This window comes from Bufo gargarizans, chromosome 7 (genome assembly GCF_014858855.1).
Source record: "Bufo gargarizans isolate SCDJY-AF-19 chromosome 7, ASM1485885v1, whole genome shotgun sequence".
In the NCBI taxonomy this organism is placed as follows: Eukaryota; Metazoa; Chordata; class Amphibia; order Anura; family Bufonidae; genus Bufo; species Bufo gargarizans.
In genome coordinates, this window is record NC_058086.1 from 192,207,244 (window position 1) to 192,216,153 (window position 8,910).

Here is an 8,910-nt window from a genome sequence, read left to right on the forward strand (position 1 = left end):
GAATGGCAGCGAGAGGTGAGTAATTGTTATTTTTTCTGTTTTTAACCCATTACTCCTTTTTTTTTAGATTTTTTCTCGAAAACCCCTTCTTTACATTTTAACATACCTTTTTTAAAATGTATATGCAAATCTAAACTACATAGATTTGTGTTGCATTATATATTTCTCAGTGGTTCTAGTCTGTATTATACTTCACTGCTGCATTCACAATTAAACTTTTTGCTATTGGAAACCGTCAACAAGCATGTCATAAGATGCACACCTAACCACTTAGCCGATTTTTATGCTCAAAGAGTCCTAAAACTTAAAATTCTCCCCGTACGGTATGTGTATCCCAAAGGGTAGATGGATGGAGCCCCCACCACCTAATGTAAGAAAATTAAAACAACAGCATAAGTAGCAATACTTAAAGGTATATACATCTATATATCACCATATATCAGAAAACCCACATTATAACAATAAGTCACTATATTGTAATCTCCAAAAACGATAAAATGTTCTTGTACCTGAATCCCCCCCCCCCCCTCTCCTTCACCAATATCTGTACTGGATACTTGCATTGCGCTCATGATTTGTTTTACTAGGCAGCACAATATATGATTATCGCCTTGAGATTTCTTTGATGTCATTTAAGTAGGGGGTTCTTGACTCAGGAACGTTAAAAAAAATGCTGATCTAGAACATCAATCCAGAGACAGATAATAAAGAAAATTAGGGATATGGTTAAAGAATAAGGATTTATGCAGAGAGGAGGGAGATATTCGTAAACTTAAGAAGTGAATGAGATATGGTCTATGGTTAGGAGGGTATCTGGTTAGGTTGTCTTATGAGGACTTGGGGGGCATCTAAGAAATAACTAGAAAATGATAGAAATGCATTCATAGAGCCAAAAGGGGGGGGGGGGGGGTGAGATGAGCTCTCAGAGCTCGAGCTATTGAGAAATTGTAGAGATAGAGAAGAGTCAGCAGAAATAGCAGCATCAGAGAAGATCAGAGATGGGGTGAGAAGAAGACTTGTCCATGAAGCAGATACCTAATGGTGAAAGATGATGATGATGATGATGACAACAACAGTCAGTGCTGCAGGACAGAACTGAGAGGAGCTGTCCAGCAACAGGTGAAGTCTCTACACAGGGAGCTGTCCGCAGTGCTGAACATGGAGCGCCTGCAGGGACCAGGGGTCTGATGCCACCACTCTGACATCATCTTGCTCCCCCTATGTGAAGAAGGCTGTCATGACAGTGTGCACATCTATGAGGGGACATATCTGCCTAAATCGTGATGTTTTGTCGGAATCACTATTACCATTTAAAGGAACGGAAAAAAATTAAATTTGAATTTAATTTTCTGTGCTGCGCCGTGCACTCTATTGTCCCCAGTTATCGGCCATTTCAGACTGGAGGTGGAAGTTTTCATTAGGATTATTGACATAGGTAAATGTGCGAGTGATATTAGCGCCTTTTCTCAGCTGTAAATTCAAAGGTTCTTTAAAGGGGGTTTTCCGAGACTTTAAACTGATGGCCTATCCTCAGGATAGGTCATCAGTATCTGCTCGGTGAGGGTCTGGCAATCAGCTGTTTGAGAAGGTAACAGCGTAGCCTTCCTTAGGCCATGTGACATCACGTTCATCGGTCACTTGGCCTTGGCGCAGCTTAGCCCCATTGAAGTGAATAGGGGAGGAGCTGTGATACCAAGCACCGCCGCTAGACAATGTATGGCACTGTGGTGGGTGAGCAGAAGGAAGGCTGCGGAGCTACTGCGAGTGACAGCTGATCGATGAAGATCCCGGGTAGAACGCCACTGGTCAGATACCGATGACCTATCCAGAGGATGGGCCATCAGTTGAAAAGTCTCAGCAAACCTCTTTAATGGAGTTTTTTCCAGAGTTATGTAGTCATCCAGCCTTGGTGCCCACGACACCTGAGATCCTCCACTGTCCTCTTGAAAATGAAAACAAAAACGCTCACCTCTCCTGCCCCTGCTCCTTTCTCAGGTGCTTCCAGTCCATATAGGACAATGAAGCAGCTTGGTCCCATGACCGCTGTGGCCAATTACAGGCCTCAGCAGTCAAAGCGGCTTGAATGGCACATCACTGCTATGGTGTAGGGTTCAAGCTACTGTGCCCACTGAGGCCTTTGATTGGCTGCAGCAGTCATGGGATACAAGTTGCTTTTTGGTCCTGGTGGGACTGTAAACAGCTGGCATCGGAGCAGTGGTGACAGATGAGACAGTTGAGTGGGGTTTTTAGTGACCCCAGCGGTTGTCAGCTTCAAGGTCGGAGCTTTTAAAGATTATAGCTTTTGGGTATGCCATAAATTCATGATAGGTTTTGATATCACCTCTGAGACCTTCACTTCTTAGGAGAACTTCATAGGAGAACGGGGGACCAATGACCACAATACAAGGATCCACAGATCACTCTTCTCCTGAGGCGTCCTAGAAGAAAGACCTGATGCTTTGCGCATGTTCATATAGAATTGTCCCAGAAAACTTCTGATAAATTATGACATGTCAGAACTTTGGTTAGTGGGAGTCCAGAAGCTGAGACCCCCGCAATCACTAACATGAAGTGGGAGAGCGCCGTACCTTCTGAGTTGTGGTCAGCTGTCTGTTTGACACCAGTGTCTGGTATTCCAACTCAAGTTTCATTTACTTGACGTTGCAAACCCGACACAACCATGAATAATGGTGGCGCTGTTCCTAGAAAAAGGCAATTCATTTTTTTTATCATCTAAAATGATGGAAGTTGTAATCAAATTACAAAATTTCAATGCTTAGTGTCATTTTATTCCAGCCGAATGTGACCCCAACAAGACAATCAATGTTTAGAGGAAAAGTAGAAAAGCCCTTTAAGCAAGTTTCTCCTGGCTGCATGAATAGATAGATAAGGGCTTGTCCTCTGCCGCTGCACATTTGGTTGGGATAAAATGACACTAAGGGCTCATGCACGCGACCGTATGTCTTTTGCGGTCCACAAAACACTGATCGGCAAAAAAATATAATGGATGACATCCGTCCGTGTTGCATCCGTTTTTTTTTTGTGGATCCATTGTAACAATGACTGTCCTTGTCTGCAAAACGGAAATTTTTTTGGCAGAACGGACATATGGACAAGGAATGTACACGTTTTTTTTTTTAAGCCCCATAGAAATGAATGGTTCCGTATACAGACCTGTGAAAAAATGGAACGGAAACGGAAGAAAAATACTAAGCAATGGAATTAGAGTAGAGTCGGCCATTCCTGATGTCCCCCAGTTTTTTTCATACTGATTAAGTGAGAAAACAGCAAGAAAGAAAAATGTAAAAGAAGAGGAAAAGGGAGACGGCAGAGAGTGTAATACGGTAAGGCAGTGAGAGGGTTAAGTCAAGGCCGAACCCTGAGCTTGCATTTCCTTGGCGTAATCCCATTTACCATGCTTGTCGAGCTTAGTGACTTTCTAGCATGTTGAACGCATACAATCTACCCTTTCCGATGGGTTGGGGGTGGGGGAGGGGTACTGAATTGGACGCTACTGATGGAATTTGACTTCATTGAAGATTTTCTGCCTGAGAACCCTCGTCTCTCTATGGTATTTACTAATAACTGACATTGTACCTGGAAAATGACAATTTATCCTTTGCCTCTGTTTGTTCTATGGCCAACATCATAGTCTGGGGACGGGGACCAGGCTCCGAGCACAGGCTAAACAATCTCTCCTGCTACCTATTCCAATACAGGTGAGGTTGTCCTGTCGCAAAGCTGATGACATCAAGACCTGTGAATTACTGCACTATTTTAAAAGGGTTGTTCCTCAAAAAACATTCTACATTTTTTAAACCAGCACATAGATCTGAATACTTTTGTAATTGCATGTAATTAAAAATGTAGTATAGCCTCTGAGTTATTCAATAAAATGTATCTGCATAGCGCCACCTGCTGTTTGCTCTTTTCCTTATTTCTCTGTCTACCTTGTTGAGGTGGATGCACATGCTCAGTTCCATTCTTCAACTGCCACCAGCCGTATCTACTGTTGGAAGCGGTGTCAGTTAAAGGGAGAGAACTGCAGCAGAAATGACATGCCCCCTGTACTGCGATAGAGAGAGAGCTGCAAAAGAAAAGATGCACCCCCTGAGAAAGGATATGCCCATTGTTTTGTGATAGGGAGAGAGCTGCAGAAGTAAGGACATGCCCCTGAGTTGTGATAGGGAGAGAGTTGCAGCAGAAAGGACACGTCCCCTGACCTCTGATAAGGGAAGATCTGTAGCTGAAAGGGCACATGGAGTACTGTGTACAGTTCTGGGCAGCTGTGAACAAGGCAGACATAGCGGAGCTGGAGAGGGTCCAGAGGAGGGCAACTAAAGTAACAACTGGAATGGTGGACTACAGTACCCTGAAAGATTATCAAAATTAGGGTTATTGCAGCGACCGGATCCACATGGGCAACACGTGAGGCTACAGTGGACTGATGGGGGGTTGTAGTTCATGTACTTACGGTTAGCAGACCTCCCTGGGTCGGCAGTGCAGTGGATGGGAATACAGCACTAAATCCTCCGGGGAACTTTCTATTGCAGGGAACACCAGCCAGATGGAAGTTGAGGTGCCCTTGATGGTGTAGGTGTTTAAGGTGCTTTGGTAGCTGGGCCCCTGTGTTCGTAACGCCAGCACCGTAAGGTGCAAATGTTGAGTGTAGTAGTAGAAATGAGGAGGAGTCGGTTGCAATCAAACAGTTGAATATTTACTGAATCAATTGTCTTCAGGTAGTCAGTACAGATACAGTTCATTTGTATGGCATGAGTGGTTTAGGCAATTGTCAGTTGAGGAGTTCTCTTTAAGGCTGACACTATACAGGCAAGACTTCTGTAATTCTTCTAAATCCAAACTATAGCACTCTGGTACTAAAATGCTGTTTTCTACTTATCTTGAGCTATCCAATAAGGGCGTTTCTCCCCCGCGGCAGGCAAACTCTCTGCGACATCATTTGCAGGATGCTCTCCTGAAGTATTCAGGTTCACTATATCCCAGAAGGCGTCTAGTGAATAAGGATAATTATTAGTGTTGGGTGAGCATGCTCGGCCGAACACTAGTTCGGCTCGAGCATAGCGATGCTCGGCACATCGCGGTGTTCGGCCGAATACCGCGTGTGCTCGAGCGCGATGCTCGAGTCTCCTCCCCACACGTTTGTTGGCTGCTAAGCAGCCAAAAAATGTGCAGGTAAGTACTGCCATTCACTGTAATGCAGTAGCCATGTTAGCTGCTGGCATTGCAGTGATTGGCTGGCCGAAACGCGTCATTGGGTGCTATATAGCACCCGATGACACGTGTTCGGCTCAGTATTAGTCAGAGAGAGCTGGAGAGCAGAAGGGAGAGATAGTGTAGGGATTAAAATAGCAATATTTCAGTTTTTATACTTATTACTTACTATTGTCGTATCTGGCAGCAATGTATATTTTTAGCGCAACCTGCGCTAAATACCTTGCAATTATTTGGCCACTGCAGAAAGCGACATTATCTGCGCTATATCTCCTGTCTAACGTATGCGCAGCCTAAAAATATCTGTGACATCCAGTGTACTTTTTCCGTAGACGGTGTCCGCTGCGGACAGTTACATTACCTGCACTACATTTCCTGTATAACATTTGCGTATCCGAAATATCAGTGACATTTAGTCTCATTTTTTTGCTGCTGGTGGCAGCGACATTACCTGCGCTACATCTCCAGTATAACGTTAGCACATCCGAAATATCAGTGACATTCAGTGTAATTTTTTTCGCCGCTGGTGACAGCAACATTATCTGCGCCACATCTCCTGTGTAACGTGTGCGCAGCCTAAAAATATCTGTGAGATCCAGTGTACTTTTTCCGTAGATGGTGTCTGCTACGGACAGTTACATTACCTGCGCTACCTCTCCTGTATAATGTTTGCGTATCCGAAATATCAGTGACATTCATTCAAATTTTTTTGCTGCTGGTGGCAGCGACATTACCTGCGCTACATCTCCAGTATAACCTTAGAGCATCCGAAATATGAATGACATTAAGTGTAACTTTGTTCGCCGCTCGTGAAAGCGACATTACCTGCGCTACATCTCCTGTATAACGTTTGCGTATCCAAAATATCAGTGACATTCAGTTTTTTTCCTGCTGGTGGCAGCGACATCACCCTTAATGTTTTAGATGGTCAGCTCGGCAGCAGGCCCTCGCCCACAAAATTTTTTAGATGGTCAGATTGACAGCAGGCCCTCGCCCACAAATTTTTTTACATGGTCAGCTCGGCAACAGGCCCTCATCCCTAATGTTTTATATGGTCAGCTCGGCAGCAAGCCCTTGCCCACAACATTTTTTAGATGGTCAGCTTGGCAGCAGGCCCTCGCCCACAAAATGTTTTACATGGTCAGCTCGGCAGCAGGCCCTCGCCCACAAAATGTTTTAGATGGTCAGCTCAGCAGCAGGCCTCTGCCCACAAAATTTTTTAGATGGTCAGCTCGGCAGCAGGCCCTCACCCCTAATGTTTTAGATGGTCAGCTCGACAGCAGGCCCTCGCCCACAACATTTTTTAGATGGTCAGCTTGGCAGCAGGCCCTCGCCCACAACATTTTTTACATGGTCAGCTCGGCAGCAGGCCCTCGCCCACAACATTTTTTAGATGGTCAGTTCGGCAGCAGGCCCTCACCCACAATTTTTTTTACATGGTCAGCTCGGCAGCAGGCCCTCGCTCACAATTTTTTTTTTATGGCCAGCTCGGCAGCAGGCCCTCGCCCACAAAGTTTTTTACTCGGTCAGCTCAGCAGCAGGCCCTCACCCCTAATGTTTTATATGGTTAGCTCGGCAGCAAGCCCTCGCCCACAACATTTTTTAGATGGTCAGCTTGGCAACAGGCCCTCTCCCACAAATGTTTTTACACGGTTAGCTCGGCAGCAGGCTCGCCCAAAACATTTATTAGATAGTCAGCTTAGCAGCAGACCCTCGCCCACAACATTTTTTACATGGTCAGCTCGGCAGCAGGCCCTCGCCCACAACATTTTTTAGATGCTCAGTTCGGCAGCAGGCCCTCACCCACAAAATGTTTTAGATGGTCAGCTCGGCAACAGGCCCTCGCCCACAACACTCTCCAAAGCCTGGGACAGTTTTATGACACACCGCCAACACCCTCAACCTGATGCGCGGCCTAGTGTCACAAGGAGGGAAAAAATTTGGAAGATGGTGAAGGAGTATGTAGCAGACCGTGTCAGCGTCCTCAGTGATCCCTCAGTGCCTTACAACTATTGGGTGTCCAAGCTGGACACGTGGCATGAACTGGCGCTCAACGCCTTGGAGGTGCTGACCTGCCCTGCCGCCAGCGTTTTGTCAGAGCGGGTATTTAGTGCTGCTGGGGGCATAATAACTGATAAGCGCATCCACCTGTCAACTGAAAATGCTGACGGGTTGACTCATAAAAATGAACAAGGCCTGGATTGCCCCTGACTTCTCTACTCCACCAGAGGAAAGTGGCTGAACATAAAGGCACTTTAAATGTGGCTTTTATGGTGTATTGAATACACTGTATTCCCATGCACCCCTTCCACCACTAAAAAGGGCATATGGTTCAATCTCCCTTTTCTCGTCCTCCATCATATCAACATGCTTATTAGGCTGCCCTCGCTCCTAATGTTTTAGAGGGTCAGTTCAGCAGCGGTCCCTTACCCATAATGTTTTAGAAGGTCACCAGAAGGCCAACAAAATTCTTTAGATGGTCAGCTCGACAGCAGGCCTTTGCCCACAACATTTTTTACATGGTCAGCTCGGCAACAGGCCTTCGCCCACAACATTTTTTAGACGGTCAGCTTGGCAGCAGGCTCTCGCCCACAAAATGTTTTACATGGTCAGCTTGGCAGCAGACCCTCACCCACAACATTTTTTACATGGTCAGCTCGGCAGCAGGCCCTCGCCCACCAATTTTTTTAGATGGTCAGCTCGGCAGCAGGACCTCGCCCACAAAACTTTTTAGATGGTCAGCTCAGCAACATGCCCTCGCCCACAAAATGTTTTACATGGTCAGCTCGGCAGCAGGCCCTCGCCCACAAAATGTTTTAGATGGTCAGCTCGGCAGCAGGCCCTTTCGCACAACATTTTTTAGATGGTCAGCTCGACAGCAGGCCCTCACCCTTAATGTTTTAGATGGTCAGCTCGGCAGCAGGCCCTCGCCCACAAAATTTTTTAGATGGTCAAATTGACAGCAGGCCCTCGCCCACAAATTTTTTTACATGGTCAGCTCGGCAGCAGGCCCTCACCCCTAATGTTTTATATGGTCAGCTCGGCAGCAAGCCCTCGCCCACAACATTTTTTAGATGGTCAGCTTGGCAGCAGGCCCTCGCCCACAAAATGTTTTACATGGTCAGCTCGGCAGCAGGCCCTCGCCCACAACATTTTTTAGATGGTCAGCTCGACAGCAGGCCCTCGCCCATATTTTTTAGATGGTCAGCTTGGCAGCAGGCCCTCGCCCACAACATTTTTTTACATGGTCAGCTCGGCAGCAGGCCCTCGCCCACAAAATTTTTTAGATGGTCAGTTCGGCAGCAGGCCCTCACCCACAAATTTTTTTAGATGGTCAGCTCGGCAACAGGCCCTCGCCCACAACATTTTTTACATGGTCAGCTCCGCAGCAGGCCCTCGCTCACAATTTTTTTTTGATGGCTAGCTCGGCAGCAGGCCCTCGCCCACAAAGTTTTTTACATGGTCAGCTCAGCAGCAGGCCCTCACCCCTAATGTTTTATATGGTTAGCTCGGCAGCAAGCCCTCGCCCACAACATTTTTTAGATGGTTAGCTTGGCAACAGGCCCTCGCCCACAAATGTTTTTTCACGGTTAGCTCGGCAGCAGGCTCGCCCAAAAAATTTATTAGATGGTCAGCTTGGCAGCAGACCCTCACCCACAAATTTTTTTACATGGTCAG